Here is a 17,304-nt window from a genome sequence, read left to right as displayed (position 1 = left end):
TAAATATTAAAAAAATTAACTCGATTATTTAAAATATGAATTTGTATCAGTATTGTAATGACGACACTTGCCCTAAGGATTATGTTATGACTTAGCATATAAACCCAAAGATGGACAAAGTCAATAACAATTTCAAACTTGTTTTCTTTTTAGTTTAGCTTTAAAAAAATGCTAATAAATGTTCAAATTTTATAATGTATGATCATGATTTTATATAGTGTTAGACACAAAACAAATATAGAGTGGAAATAATGTGTTCAAATTCTTTTTGCTAATAGGGCACAAAATTTAAGTGTGAAGACTACTGATTCAAACAACTGAAGTTTACAAAAAGACTGCATTAATACAAACAAGTTTATTAAAATTCTAATTCAAAGATAAGTTACAGTAGCTTGCCTGTACTCCCAGCTACTTGGGATATTGAGGCAGGAGAATCACAAGTTTAATGCCATCTTTAGCAACTTAGCAAGAACCTATCTTTGAAATAAAAAATATCAAAAGGTCTGGAGATGTAGCTCAGTGGTAGTATGCCACTGGGTTCAATCCCTAGGGCAGAGGAAAAATCTAATTTAGAATCACTAAAAGAAAATAGAAAATAAGAATGAAAAGAACCTAGTAATGTTTTAATTCTCCAGGAATAGCATGCCCAAGGTACTTATCTGAACCAAGATAAAAATCCACATTGAAAACCATCTGTAGAAAACCAGTGAAGACGCCCGAAGTTATAAAACCAACAGAAAAACTGTGAACAACTGTGGTTAAAAACCTCACAAAAAGGGGTGGCTGTACATTAAACATTACTAAGTGAGGAGGCTCCAACAGCACAGTGGTTACAAGCATGACCTCTGGAGTCAGAATGTCTGGATCCAAATACCAGATCTTCCACTTAAGCAGTGTGCCCCTAGGCAAGTTGCATAACCTTTCTAAACAAACTTCATCTAACAAAATGGGATTATCATATCTAACTCTTGGAGTTGTTGTGAAGACTTATGATCCAATATATTAGTTAAGAACATAGGCTTTAAAATCAGAATTGCTGCTTTGCCACTTAGCTACGCAACTTTGGGCAAGTTACTCAGCCCTCAAGTGTCAGTATCCCTATCATTCTTTGAATGATACAAACTTCATTAAGTTGATCTGAGAATCACATGGGCTTCAGTGCCTGGCACAAAGTAAATAATGAGATGAACTGAAATAACAAGTGAATTAAATACTGAGTTCTTAATTTGACTAATTATAAAATTAAAGTGGCACTGTATCATTGCAAAATATTTTTGTGTATGACTGATTTCTATAGTTCTTCAGCAACTATCTTTTAACTAAACCAATGATATGCTTTTATTCAGTCAATATTTACCAAATCTCTACTTGTGCTCAGACTTGATCTGAGAGCTGAGCTGAACAAAACTGACAAGTTCCTTGCCCTCAGAAGAACTCACAAGCTCTGTTTAGTATTTTTTGTAAGTTAGAATCCCCTACTCTTTTCATTGTTTCAGTAATTTAGTAGCTTCTCAGTCTTCTGTTTTCTGAATTTCCAAAATGTTGTACATCAGTGGCTCATAAAATGATAGTTTTCAATACCTACTACAGATTAAAAATCACTTGAGGGACTTACTCTCAAACACCAGAATCTCTGAGAATAGGACATAGGTACCTGCACTTTTTAAAGTTCTTCCCCCGCCTAAATTGCGCCTGTGCAAAACATCTTTTCCTCTTTAGTCTCGGGCCTAAGTGGCGGTGACATGGCTAAACGCACTAAGAAAGTCGAAATCGTCGGTGCCTCCCTCCGGAAAATGGTGAAGAAAATTAAAATCAGCCAGCACGCCAAGTATACATGTTCCTTGAGGCAAAACCAAGATGAAGAGTCGGGCTGTGGGGATCTGGCACTGTGGTTCCTGCATGAAAACTGTGGCTGGTGGTCCTGGACCTACAACACCACTTCTGCCATCACAGTCAACTCTGCAATTAGAAGGCTGAAGGAATTGAAAGACCAGTAGAAAGTTCTTCCATATAGCAAAATTGTGGTTTGTTGTTAATTATATTAACAGGATGTTCTGATGTTCAGGATGATCTTTCAAAAGATTTGTAAATTGAAGCCCTTCTAATTTTAATTGGAAAATTTTGCTGAGATGGGTTATTGTAATTCAGGTCTTTTTTCCTCAGTAGTCAGATGATAATGGCATGAAACTAAGTCTTGCGGCTTCGGTATATACTTAGCTTTTTTTTTGTTTTTTTAAAACACTGTTCAACTACTTAGAGATACACTGACATATTGTACAAAATTTGTTTTAAAGGTAAAATGTGCTAAAATACACAAAGGATATACATTAAAAAAAATTTTTTTTAAAAGTTCTTCCAGTTTTTCCAATGTGTAGACAAGGTTAAAATCAAAACAAAACACTACTCTAAATTCTATCATCCATATCTGAAAAAAAAGCATACTTTTAGTGAGATTATTATTATACAATATTATCAGTGCAGTATAAGAAAGCATAGTTTTTTAAGAGTAATACCACACTTCTAATTTATATTAAAAGTACAACTCATTCATTAATGTCAAGTAACATGCATTTTTTTAGAAAGATATTTGTCATGAACCAATGTCACAAAAAATCTCTACCATGAAAAACTTGAGCTCCCATAGTGAGGGTGAATTACACATTTCTAGACAACTATATTGTAAAAAACTTACTTCAGTAATCTAGTGTATATAAAATGTCACAAGAGTTCAAGCAGGATGAAAGAGGAGTAGGGATGGAGGTAGTGTGGGGAGGAGACAAAAGAAGTTAGAGAAAGCTTCTGGAAAAGATAACCAGAACTGAGTTATAAAAGACTGAGTAAAAGTTGATGAGTTCAGTGTTCCTCCAAGGGGTATATGAGTGGTACTTTGGGTGGGGCAACTGCATTCCCCGGCCTATGGCATTGAGTGACAAGCATTCTCTAGTCATTATGATCATCAGAACATTTCCAGGGGCTGGGGCTGTTCAGTAAGAGAGCTCTTGCCTGGCATGCATGAGGTACTGGGTTTGATCCTCAGCACCACATAAAAATAAATAAATAAAAGTATTGTGTCCAACTAAAAATAAATAAATAAATATTTAAAAAACAAAATAAAGGTATTGTGTCCACCTACTATATATATATATATATATATATATATATACACACACACACACACACACACACACACACACACACACATACATATACATATATATACAATTTCCAATTGTCTCCCATAAATCACTGGGGGTAAGGGGCCCTGGTGATGGGAAGATGAAGTTAGAGAGCATTCCAGGCCAGAGGCAGAAAAAAACATGCTTGAGAAGAAGCACAAGAGTTTGGTATTAAATAGCATTTCCCTAAATGTTTCATAGTATGTTATCACATACGCACAAGCAATGCTCCAAGTCAACAAGGTTTAGAAAATTCTAATTTAAACAAAAGTAAGTTTCTTTAATATTGTTCTTCTAATGGGAATCAATTCCTTAGTAAGAATGACTGTTGATGATTACATATAAATGATTAAAAAGTCAATGTCAGCTGAGCAGAATAAAAATGAATGTCAATTTGTTAAACAGCAATCTATTATCAAGCTTTACTATAATCCGAACCTATCTCTTGCCTGAGTGGATTCTTCATCCTGACTGACTGGCTTGGCCCAAAATGGCAGTAAGGGGAAGAAAGATTTTTTAAAAGGAGTGATGAGAACATAATAGATTTGTTGAGGAAGCTTTCTGAGACAAGATGTCTGTAAAAAGCTTGACCTGTCTGGGTTCACTCTCCCTGGTGTTCCCCACAGCATTCTTGAGCAGAGAGGCTCAAATAGAAGTAGTCTACTTAAAGGAGACAGATGAACAATGAAGGATCCAGCATGGGGCCTATGTTTAGAAATTTTAACATCCCTGCCCCAACAAAAGTAGTGGAGGAGGAGGATGGGAACATAATAGGCAAAAGGCAGATAAAATGTATAGCAGATGTCTGTGTCAGGGAAACAAACTGTCTGATACAGCCCCAACTACCACTATTAAATCCACTTTTTTTTAAAGAAAAAAAGTTTAAAAAGAAAGATTGAGGAACAGATGAAAAAGAAAAAAATAAATTAGGAGGGGCTGGGGTTGTGGCTCAGTGGTAGCACACTTGTCTGGCATGTGTGAGGCACTGGGTTTGATCCTTAGCACCACATAAAAATAAAATAAAGGTGTTGTGTCCATCTACAACTAAAAAATATATATATTTTTAAAAAGTAAATTAGCAGGTTAGAGAAATAAATGAAGATAGGAAAGTCATACTGAAAATAACAAGAAATGGAATAAACACTTGTTAGGAACATAGAAGGTAAGTGTGAGGGAGGAAAAAAAAGCCACATTTAAGTTAATGAAAAGAATAAAGAGTTAAAATGTGAAATAATGCTAATTACTGAAGATAAAGAACATCTAACATATAATTAAATGATGTACATGATGAACAAAAAATAATGAATGTACCAGTACCAGAAAGTTTGACGCTGGAGAAGTTAGTACATTTGGTAACTAAGAATAGAAAACAGCGTTCAGGCTCATCTTACATCTTCTCTATTCAGTAATACTTAATCTAGAAGAAAAAAGTTTATGAAAAAGTATCTACAAAATTCAGCAGAAAAATACACTATCTGACAATTTTATAGTTGCCCACTTTTACGTAAGTACTAAGACCATAAAAATCAATCTAAATTTTTTTTTTTTTTTGTACAGGGAATTGAACACAGTGACGTTTACCAAGTCCTTTATATTTTGAGACAAGATCTTGCCAAGTTGCTTAGTCCCTTGCTAAACTGCTGAGGCTGGCCTCCAACTTTCAATCCTTCTGTCTCAGCCTCCTGAGTCACTGGGCACCTCCGCGCCCAGCTGATCTAAACTTATTTGACAGTATAATTCAGCTGATGAAAAGATGAATAAATAGTAAAAATCAGAAATTAAGAATCCAGGATTTTAAAGAATTAAAGGTAAACATTAATTCCATTTAAACACATCACTTTGAGACTTAGGTATAAAGTACAAAACAAATGACAATAATAAATCATTAACAAGGTTTATCTCTTGGGCTGGGGATGTGGCTCAAGCAGTAGCTCGCTTGCCTGGCATGCGTGCGGCCCAGGTTCGATCCTCAGCACCACATACAAAGATGTTGTGTCCGCGGAAAACTAAAAAAAAAAAAATTAAAATTCTTTCTTTCTCTCTCTCTCTCTCTCTCTCTTAAAAAAAAAACAAAAACAAGGTTTATCTCCTATATGAAGAGGTAAAAGGGTAGATGGAGGTAGGGAAAGTACAAGTGCTTTAATTTTCCTATCTTTAATAACAAAGGATTAAGAGAATCCTGATTATCTTAATGCCGCAGTCTGGCTGGGCACAATTCAGGAGCCACTTGTCAAAAGAAACTAACTTTATTTTTAGAACCACACACACCACACCACACAGCTCCTCAGGAAAACCCTCAGAGCCCCAACTGCCACCACCGGCTTCCCACAAGCCTCTCTCTCCCACCCAAGCTTCTCCCCACCTCCCACAATCCTCCTGCTCTTGAGGCCGATTGGCTGGGTCACGTGGGCGGAGCCAAAAAAGTCCCCCAATGAGCAGCTCCGTGGTCTGAAAGGGCAGGGAAACAGCCCAATGAGCATCACCGCAGAGAAGCCAATCAGCTAGATGTTGCTGGGGCCGCTGTGAGCCAATCATCAGGCGGCAGCTGGAAGTTTGCTGGGGCCCCTTCGGCTGTGGCTCTCAACATCTTGGCAAATCAAGAAATAGAGGTTTAAAGATATTACATCTATAAAGATAGTTAGCAGAATTACTAAGACTTATAAACCACCAAAAATTACTAGATGGGAAACAAGTGCACATACACACATGCACGTATATAAATCCATAGGAGAAAAAAACAAAGGCCTGAACGAAAAAAATATGTGAAAACTGCCCTACCAACAAAATATAAATGGGATAAACTAATTCATTTAAAAAAAAAAAAAAGGCAGTAGGCTCAAAAACCAAACCCCAAACAAATGTGGTACACAACATCCATATCTAAAGTTCACTCAAAAAGGTTTAAAGTAGCCGGGCGCAGGCACAGTAGCTCATGCCTGTAATCCCTGTAGCTCAGGAGGCTGGCAAAGGAGAATCATGAGTTCAAAGCCAGCCTCAGCAAGGGCGAAGCGCTAAGCAAAAATACAAAACAGGCCTGAGGATGTGGCTCACTGGTCGAGTGTCCCTGTACAAAAAAAAAAAAAGGTTTAAACTAAAAGTTACTTAAAGTCCATTCAAACAACTTTCAAGAAACATATTCTCTGGACTGGCATAAAAAATGTCCAAGATAAAGGAAAAAAAATGGAAAGCAGATCGGCTCTTTCTAATAATACGAATACCTAATAAAACGCTGATGCCAAAACTAGGGTGTAATTGCATAAGAGAGCTATAGACTAATCTCATTTATGAATACAAATATAAACATCAAGAATAAAAAGCTGAGCTGGGGTTCTGGCTCTGTGGTAGAGCGCTTGCCTAGCATGTGTGAGGCACTGGGTTCAATTCTCATAAATAAATGAATAAAATAAAGGTCCACCAACATCTAAAAAAATTTAAAAAAAAACAAAAGCTGTATCAGTGAATCAAATTCAACAATGAATTAAAGGAATATATTGTAATAAAATGTATCAAGTAATTCAAGAGTGGATAGGATGTCTATAATATAAATAGGATGTCTATAATTACTTACTCAATACCCTTTTATGATTTAAGAACACCTCTCAGCACACTAGAAATGGAAGAAACATTTTTAAACTTCAGAATATCTATAAGATTATAATACATCATTAAGAATAAGATGGCATTTCCATTAAAGATAGAAGTATTAAAAGATATTATTGCAACTATCCAATCTGTGAAAGGCCCTAATCCAATCCATTAGAACAAGAACAAGACATATAAGAATGGAAAAAGAACAAATAAAACAACTATTTGCTGATATAAGTAACTTAAAAATCTAGATCCATCTAATGTGAACTCGAGATAATAAGCATTCTTTAAGAACCAAACACAAAATCCATGCACAAAGTAACCAACAATTTTCCTATACCGCCACCAAATGATAAGATCATTTAACATATTGACCTTTTGCGGGGCGGGGCGGGGAGATGGGGAAACTCAGGGCCTAGTGCATGCAAGGCAAGCACTCTACCAACTGAGCTATATCCCCAGCCCAAGAAAAGATCATTTAAAAAAACAGATCTCATTCATAATAGCACAAAGATTCTCAGGAATAAAATCAACTCCCACTCCCCCAAGTATGAGAGCATTACTTAGAAAACTACAAATCTTTATTTAAGGAAAACTTTAAAAGACCCAAATAAATGAAGATAAAGACCAAGTTCATAAGTTGAAGAACTCTGCATTATAATTGTAAACATCTCATATATATGTCCCTATGTTAATATACAAATTCAAAACAATCACAATCAAAATTCCAAAAGGACATTTTATGGAACTTGACAATCTGATTCTAATGGTCACAAGAGTAAATAAGCACAGGTTTGTGCAAAATGAAAGAAAAAGACCGGCATTACCACAAACCAAGATATTATATATAAAGTAGTAGTGTGGACCTGATGCTATTACAGACAAACAGGAATCTGGAATATATCAGAGATTGGTTCATGAATCAGTGAGAAAAAAATCATGCACATACACATATACAGTGTTGGGATAATTTTGACTACCCAAATATCTTCATAACCAAACTATGTAAATAACTGAAGATAAATTTTTCAAATTTTAAATTTATTAGAAGACAACATACAGAATATCCTTTGTTATCCCAGAGAGAAAAATTTCCAAATAAGAAACAAAAGTGGTAAATGAAAAGATGAATAAATTTGGCCACATAAACAATAACAACAAACTTGCTTATAACTAAGGACTAGAAGAAAATATTTCAACACATAATGGATAACAAACAATGTTCATAATAGAGGACACCTAAAAATAAAATGTAAAAACAAACTTAAGATATCCATAAATAATTAGGAAGGAAAAAATTCAAAGGCTAAGAAACATATAAAATAAATTCAACATCATTAATAATCAGAGATGGAAATCAAAATGATATAATTTTTCTCCTTTTTATTATAAAATTATGTAAATGATTTACAAAACATATAGTTTAAAGAATAACTGAAGCTGGGTATGGTGGCGCATGTGTGTAATTCCAGCAGCTCAAGAGGGTGAGACAAGAGGATCACCAGTTCAAAGCCATCCTCAGCAATTTAGCAAGGCCCTAAGCAACTCAGTGAGACCCTGTCTCTAAATTTTAAAAAGTTCAAAAAAGGACTGGGGATATGGCTCAGTGACTGAGTGTCTCTGAGTTTAATCCCTGATACCCACCCCCACCAGGAAAAAAATAATAATAATTGTAAAGTAAACCTTTAGTAACTCAGTCCAAGTTAAGAATATAGCAGTGCCAATCTTAAGTCGCTCTCTGTGGCATTCCTCAATCACATCCACTTTTTGTCATTCCTAAGGTAATTATTATCATTCATCACTACCTTGGTAATGATTCCCTTGATTTCCTTATAATTCTAGTACCTATATTTGCATTCCTGAATACTACAGTATCATCTGCTTTTGAACTTTTTATGAATAGAATTATGTTGCACATTGCTTCTTATGTTTGACTAATATTGTATTTATGTGATTCATGTATATTAATGCAGGGGATGTTTATAGTTTGATTTTCTCCTCTATCTGAACCAGGTTTTTATTTGATAATTAAATACAAAATGATTTATTTATTCCACTACTGAGGGACACTTGAATTTTTTAATATTTTTGTGCTAATTTAAATAATGATATTATAAACATACCTATAGATATGCTTCCTAGTTTCCCTTTCACACATTTCTTTAGGGCTATGGCTGACTCTCAAAGTATGATTCCTGGACCAGCAGCATCAGCATCACCTTGTAACTTAGAAAGGCAAATTATCAGCCCCTACTCCATCCTATCTAATCAGAAACGATGGGGGGAATAGATCCAGTTCAGAAATTTTAACAATCCCTCCAGGTAGTTCTGATGCACCTCAAGTTTGAGAACCACAGGAGAGGGGTAAATGTCTGTGAGTAGTATTGCTTGTTGTAGCACATTCTGTTATTTTCCAAAATAGCTCTTCCCATTTACACTTCCATCAGCACTGCCACCAGCAGTGGAAGAAAGTTCCTGCCACTCCATATCATCACCAACGCTTGATACTGTCAAGTGTTTTCATTTCTATCAGTATGATTTATAGAAAACTATCTTGCTGTGGTTTTAGTTTTTATTCCCCTAATTGTTAATGAAGTTAAAGACCATTCCATGTTGTGGTAGGAACCTTACCTCTTGGTATTCATACATCGTACTACCTCTTCCCCTTGAATATATAGATTTGATTTATTAATTTACTTCTAATTCAACATGGCAGAAGTGATGGGATATCACTTCTAAAATTAGGTTACAAAAAGGCTGTGGTTTCCATCTTGGGCCGTCTCTTTCACTCTCTTCTGGAAAGCTATGTTGTGAAGAGGCCAATGTGAGAAAATTTGGCAATAGATGTTCTGAAGCCAGCTAAACCACATGAGGAAGCCCAGAAGCAGATCCTCCCTCAATAAAGCCTTGAGATGACTGTAGCCCTTGACTTATTATAGCCTCATAAGACCCCTGAATCAGAACCAGCAAACTAAGTTGCAATGATTCCTAACCCACAAAAACTGAGATAAATGTTATTTTCAGCTGCTAAATTTTGGGGTAATTTATTATACACCAATAGATAATATGTGTGTTGCAAGTACCTTTACTAATTTTGTACTTTGTCTTTAAAGATTCTTAATAAGGTCGCAATGAGCAAAAGTTTCTATTTTTTATTTTATTTATTCTAATTTATTATATATTGACAGCAGAATGCAATTTATTTCATATTACACATGAAGAGCACAATTTTTTTATATCTCTGGTTGTACACAAAGTAGAGTCACATCATCTGTGTCTTCATACATGTACTTAGGGTAATTATGTCCATCTCATTCCACTATCTTTCCTACCCCCATGTCCCCTCCTTTCCCTTCCCCTCCCCTTTGCCCTATCTAAAGTTTATGTATTCCTCCCATGCTCCCTTCCATCCCCATTATGAATCAGCATCCTTATATCAGAGAAAACATTCGGCATTTGGTTTTTGGGGAATGGCTTAAGAAGTGTCTATTTTTAATAGTCAAATTTATCAAATTTTTGTGGTTAAATGTTGAGTCTTATTTAAAAAATCTGTTCCTGGGCTGGGGGAGTAGTTCGGTTGTTGGAATCTTAAGGATCTGGGTTCAACTGCCAGCACCAAAAAGAGCCAGGTGGGAACACATACTGCAGTCCCAGCTACTCAGGAACCTGAGGCAGGAGGATCACAAGTTTGAGGACAGCTTAGGCAACTTAGTGAGAGCGTCTCAAAATGAAATAAACAAAAAACAAAAAGGGCTGGGGATGTAGCTCCTCAATGGTAGAGCACCCCCAGTGCTGCAAAAAAGAAAAAATAAATCCTTTCCCTGCCTTGAGCTTATAAAATTATCTCTTTTTATTTGGTAAAAGCTTTTTGGATTTACCTTTTTATATTTAATCTACTGGAAATTAATTTTTAAAAAATATTTTGTTTTAGTTATAATTGGACACAATACCTTTATTTTATTTTTATGTGGTGTTGAGGATCAAACTCAGCATCCCGCATGTGCTAGGCGAGTGCTCTTCTCCTGAGCCACAACCCCAGCCCAGGAATTGATTTTTATTCATAGTAACAGGTATGTGTTGGGGGTGTCCTGACTTCATTTATTCAACATAATAAATAATTGTTTCTGCAAGTGTCATATATCATATGTCCACCCACCTACTCCCCCGCCAAAGCATATAAAAAATTCATCAGCAACATAGCACCTATTTTGTATTACCTTTGTTATTTATCTGCCCTCCCCTTTTAAAAATAGTTTTTAGTTGTAGATGGACACAATACCTTTATTCATTTATCTTTATGTGGTGCTGAGGATCAAACCCAGGTCCTCACACATGCTAGGACAGCACTCTCCCACCGAGCCACAACCCCAGCCCTCATCTTTTTATTGGTGGCTCAGATACTCTTCAGACTGCAACTCAAAGTCCATGCCTGTGAAAGCCTCAAGATCATCCTCCTCCTTCTCTTCCTATAAGGTGGGGCACCTCTTCAGATATCACTCAGTCATACATTCTTCTCTGACCCCTCTCCCTTCTCACAAAGCTGTGATCCAACTAATACTATTTTAAAGATTTATTTAAAGCAAAACATCTAGTACTAGGCTTCCTCCTATAAAGAGAAATTAGGAAAAACCAATTACAGAAAATGTAAAGAAAAAAAACCCCAACATATATATATCCAGGAAAACATAAAATTCAAATAATAAAACTGGAGTAGTAAGTTTGTTGGTAGTCCTAGCACCCATCTGATATTTTAGGGAGTGGTCTATTAAACACTGTAGGTGTCACTACAAGTAGATCTGATTGTGAACCTTAGATGGGAGACATGTCTATATTCACCCAGGTAATAACCAGGTCCCAGCAGTGCTTAGCTACAGCAGTCAAAATTTGTTGACTGAGAAGATGAATTAAAATCCACCTTATTTTAAGAATATTCTAACTATTCTTGTTCCTTTCCACTTCCACAGAAACTGTTGTTCTACTAGGTTGTTAAGTTCCACAGAAAAGCCTATAGGGATGTGTATTTAGATTTCAATATATCTACTATCATTTTAAGAAAAATATTTTTACCACTCGGGTCTTTCAATCTATCCTAATATGTAGTATGCAACTCCATTTATTTAGGTGATCTGTATGTCTCTTGATAAGATTTAACTATTCTTCTTTACAAAAGTCTTGCACACCTTAAATATTTAAAATTTGCTGGGCACAGTGGCCCATGCCTGTAATCCCAGTGACTTGAGAGGATCTTAAGTTTGAGATCTCCCTCCACAATTTAGCAAGGCCCTAAGCAACCTAGCAAGAACCTGTCTCAAAATAAAAAATTAAAAGGGCTGGAGATAGTTAAAAAAAATAAAATAAAATAAAAAGGGGTGGGAATATTAAAAAAATAAATAAATAAGTAAATTCTCAGTATATTAAATATAAAAAGGTAAATCCAAAAAGCTTTTACACAAATAAAAAGGCATAATTTTATAAGCTCAAGGCAGGGAAAGGATTTATTTTTTCTTTTTTGCAGCACTGGGGAGTGCTCTACCATTGAGCTACATCCCCAGCCCTTTTTGTTTTTTGTTTATTTCATTTTGAGACGCTCTCACTAAGTTGCCTGAGCTGTCCTCAAACTTGTGATCCTCCTGCCTCAGCCTCCTGAGTAGGGCTGCGGAAGACTGTCAAACAGCCTCCATAGCAAGGTATTCATAGTAACACCCCTGTTACTATGAATAAAAATCAATTCCTGGGCTGGGTTGTGGCTCACAGTAGAGTGCTCGCCTAGCACGTGCAGGGTGCTGAGTTCGATCCTCAGCACCACATAAAAATAAAATAAAGGTATTGTGTGCACCTACAACTAAAACAAAATATATTACAAAATCAATTCCTAGTAAATTAAAAAATTGTTTAATTTAAGCATCTCCTTTCCTAGGAAATATTTCTGTCCTCCATTCCCTCTACTAATTTTGAATCATGTGCCCTCTTCCCTGATCCTTCTGTATCTGGGGCACATTTTCACTAAACTACACTGTCCTTAATTCTTGATTTGTTTGTTTCTACCATTAGAATGTAAGCTCCTTGAGGACAGAGACTACCATTCATTTCTATAACTCAGTACCCAGCATGCAGCCTAGCACAAAGAATCTCAATATTTGACTTCTACACTATAGGGGAATAAACATATGTAACCAATGACTGCATAGTATAAACTATCTTATAAAGAAAAGAACTACCAGGAAGATGTAGAGGTGCATGCTTATAATCCCAGCGTCTAAGGGGGCTGAGGCAGAAGGATCACGAAGAATTCAAAGCTAGCCTCAGCAAAAGCGAGGTACTCGAAGAGACCCTGTCTCTAAATAAAATACAAAATAGGGCTGGGTATGTGGCTCAGTGGTCGAGTGCCCCTGAGTTCAATCCCTGGTTAAAAAAAAAAAAAAAAAAGATCTTGGAGAGACACAATCAGGACCTAAATAAGAGTAATGAGAGAGGAGAGGAAGAAAAAAATAGATGCATTATTGCAGAGGGGAAATCAAAAGGATTTGGGAGCTTGCCACACAGCAAAAACAAGAGGACAAAACAGAGATGCTCTGGGGTTTCAAGTACAAATTAAAATAGGTGGAGAGGATTATAAGGAAAAGGGAAGATGTAATTTAAAAGGAAAGATAACTCATTAAGTATAGGGTTTGCTGACTTTGTGGTGTCAGTGAGACATTCACATAAAAATGCCCAAGAGACAACTGGAAACACAGGACTGACAATATAGCTCAGAAAGCAGTTCAACTGTTCAAAGAACAGATTCTATGGAGCAATAAGAAGTGGAAGATTGTCAAACAGTTAGAATATGAATAAGCACTGAGAGTAAACAGTAAGTATGAGGAGGCAAAAGCAAAAGCTCAAAGCAGTAGCAATTGGGGAAGATTTTTGGATGTGGGGGGGGTGACCTTGACATGGTCAAAGCAATGTCCTGAAGAGTGTGTGTGTGTTAAAAAATGAGGAGTGGAAATACATGACAGAAAGAAGAGATAGACTGTTCTATAATGTTCCAGAAAACTGAACTGGGATGATGATAGAAATTAAAGGAAGCTGTATCAGAGCTCCATATTAGGAGATATCCTTATTAACAGTAAAAATATTTAACAAAGGAATGAGTTGCCTTACTATTAAGGACACTCAACTGAATGCTTAAGCATTTATGAGTCCTGGAGAAGAAATTTTGTTCTATTTGAGAGTTGAGACTGTTCTATTTGATATTAAATTCTGATCATCCTCATATTAAGCAGTAACTCCCATTCCTCCCTCTCTCCTAGCTTCTGGCAACTTCTATTCAACTTTCTGTGTGTGTGTGTGTGTGTTTAACTATGCTAGGGATTGAACCAGGGCCTCACACATGCTAGATAAGTAAACTTTTACCACAGAACTACACCCCAAACATTCCACTTTTTGTATCTAGAATTTGCCTATTCTGGATAACTGATTACATGGAAATCATTATTTTATGTCTGACTTATTTCCCTTACTATGTTTTCAAAGTTTATCCACGTCAGAACACATATCAGAACTTCATTCCTTTTTATGGCTGAATAATATTCCATTAAACATATATACTACATTTTGTTATCTATTGATGGACAAGGGTTGTTTTCTACTTTTGGCTACTGTAAATAATGTTTCAATGAATATTAGTTTATAACTATCAGCTCAAGTCTCTGTTTCCAATTCTTTGGGGGCAACTAATACAAAATTGTTGGATTGTAGGATAATTCTATGTTTAGGGTTTGAGAAACGACCAAACTGTTTTTCACAGCAGTAGCATGGGGGTTCCAATTTTTCCAGATCTTCACTAACACTTATTTTCCTTTTTCTATTTTTATCATAGTCATCCTTGTGTGAAGTGCCAGCTCACCATGGTCTTGAATTGCATCTCCCTAATGATTATAAAATACAGAGTTTTTGTTGGAGAAAATGAAAAAATTTGGGGTATAAATATTGGTGATGATTATACATCATTTGAAATATATTCAAGGCCACTGAATTATACACATATGAATGGTTAAAATGATAAAAATCATGTTATAAACATTTTACCACAATTTTTAAAATCAAGAAAAAATTATGGCTAGGGATAAAGCTCAGTGGTAGAACACTTGCCAAGCATGAACAAGGCCCTAGGCTTTATCCCTAGCACCACAAAAACAAACAAGTAAACAACAACCCATTAAAAGCCAACTGTGGTGCACACAACTATAATCCCAGAGACTTGGCAGGCTGAAGCAGGAGGATCAAAAGTTCAGGGCCAGCCTCAGCAACTTAGCAAGACCCTCAGCCATTTAGTGACAGCTTGTCTCAAAATAAAAAATAAAATCTGGCTGGGGATATGGCTCAGTAGTAAAATGCTCCTAGGTTCAGCCCCAGCACAAGAAAAAAAAAATTAAATGATTCCCTAAGCCAATAAAATTTTATTATTCAGATTTCAGTATAGAAAAGGAAATAAAAATATCAGTTTAGATATTTCAACTAGAAAAACATTTAATATAAGAACTAAGATACTTATAAGTTGTTCAAAATAATGGAACAACTGAGAATCAGAAGTCAGTCACTGAACTGAGATAAAGGATACTCTGAGAGCCAGAGGTTCAAAAGCTGAGGCCGCTGCTAATACTATTGGCTTTTTATTCCCATGAAGCTGGTAGTGAACACTGGAATGATTAGTCTAGCTACCTCTATTGCATCTAACAGATCTTACAACCATACCAACCAGTCAAAACAGCAGTAAAAAGAAAGCTGCCTTCTGTAACTTCCCAATTGTAAGAATGCATCTGACTTAGAAAACACCCTAAGTTGTGCCCGCCCCCAGATGTAAGAAAATTTAGGAAATGCAGTACATTTTGTTGTTTTTAAGATGTTAGAGGATGGAAAATGTGAAAATTGAGGTACACTTTGTACAATAGCATTCATAGAGCATTTTATTTTAGAAACAGAAACAAATAGTGGTGCATTTCAGAATAAATGACATCTTAAATTTAGCTTTCTTATCTCTCTATATAAAAACAGAATTTTCTCATATAATCTTCAAAAAGCTTTATTATTTGCATTTAATCTATCCAGAATTTGTAAACCTTATGAAGTAAGAGTCTATTCTTTCTCAGGTTTCCAGGATCATTCAAATAAAAAGGCATTCTCTAATTATCAGCATATATTCATCAATTATCAAAGTAATCCATGCACATAGATCATATTCTATTCCACTGTCCAACTATAACCAGACTATACTATACTCATGACAATGTCTTGTTTACTATACTTTGAAATGTTTAATAATTGATTAAGTTCTCCTACCTTATTCTTCTTTGAGTGTACTGGATGTTTCAGGCCCTTTATTTATCTTCCACAGAATTTTAGAATTAGATTTTCTACAAAATAAAAAAACCAACCCTGTGCCCAACATTACCCTATTAAAAATCTGACTAGGGCTGAGGTTGTGGCTCAGTGATAAGAGCACTTATCACACTTAGTGTGAGGCACTGGGTTCAATCCTCAGCACCACATAAATAAATAAATAGATAGTTAGATAAATAAATAAAATAAAGGTATTGTGTCACTACAACTAAAAACTAAATATTAAAAAATATTTGACTGTGGGCTGGAGCTGGAACTCAGCGGCACAGCGCCTGTCTAGTATGTATGAGGCACTGGATTTGGTCCTCAGCACCAGATAAAAATAAACAAATAAAATAAAGGAATTCTGTCCATCTACAACTACCAAAAACAAACAAACAAAACAAAACAACAAAAAAACCCCATTTGACTGGGATTATATAAATCCATTGGGAAGAGAACTAATATCTATACATTACAGAATCTATCAATGACATGGCATGTGGCACCAATCATTAAGTCTTTAATAATTTATTTCAATAGGCTTTAAGAAGTCTTCAGCCATATTAGAGATTTATTTCTGGGCACATCTTTTTTTATGCTATTGTCAGTGATTATGATTTTTCCTTTCTATTTATTGCCAGTATACAGTAATAAAGTTATCTTTGAATTTATTAACATTTGTATATTTTCTAAATACATGGTCTGTAGTCCATGAACGGTTTCATTTCTTCTTTTCCAATTCTTATTTTTTTAAATTTCTTTTTCTTGGCTTAGTAGTTACATTGGACAACACATCTCTCTCTCCTAGACAACATAAAGTTCTCAATACTTCAAGTGTCATAGTCTAATTAAGGCCTGACCAATATTTTACAGTTAATGTTTATTTCAGAACATCCTCATATTTGTCACTCTCTGCTCTTTATACTCTTTTGCATTTCAGACCTTTATTTTAAATCTTTAACTAAAAAGTACTAAAGTATACTTCAGAATTTTCTTTCAATTGACAATTATTTTCTTCGAGAATGCATGATTTCTTTATTTTTTAATTTGTTTTAATTAGTTATACATGACAGTAGAATGCATTTATGCATTTGATATATCATACGTAGATGGGATATAATTCTCATTTTTCTGAGTGAACATGTTGTAGAATCATATTGGTCATGCAGTCACACAT

General features: G+C 35.3%; 1 pseudogene; it reads left to right on the top strand.

The window, feature by feature from the left end:
* The first annotated feature begins 1,742 nt into the window (after positions 1-1,742).
* LOC107149187 lies at positions 1,743-1,997 on the top strand (annotated as a pseudogene).
* Positions 1,998-17,304: the final 15,307 nt, after the last annotated feature.

This window comes from Marmota marmota, unplaced genomic scaffold (genome assembly GCF_001458135.2).
Source record: "Marmota marmota marmota unplaced genomic scaffold, marMar, whole genome shotgun sequence".
In the NCBI taxonomy this organism is placed as follows: Eukaryota; Metazoa; Chordata; class Mammalia; order Rodentia; family Sciuridae; genus Marmota; species Marmota marmota.
The sequence above is the reverse complement of the archived record's forward strand: the minus strand, read 5'-3'. Positions and strand labels throughout refer to the sequence as shown.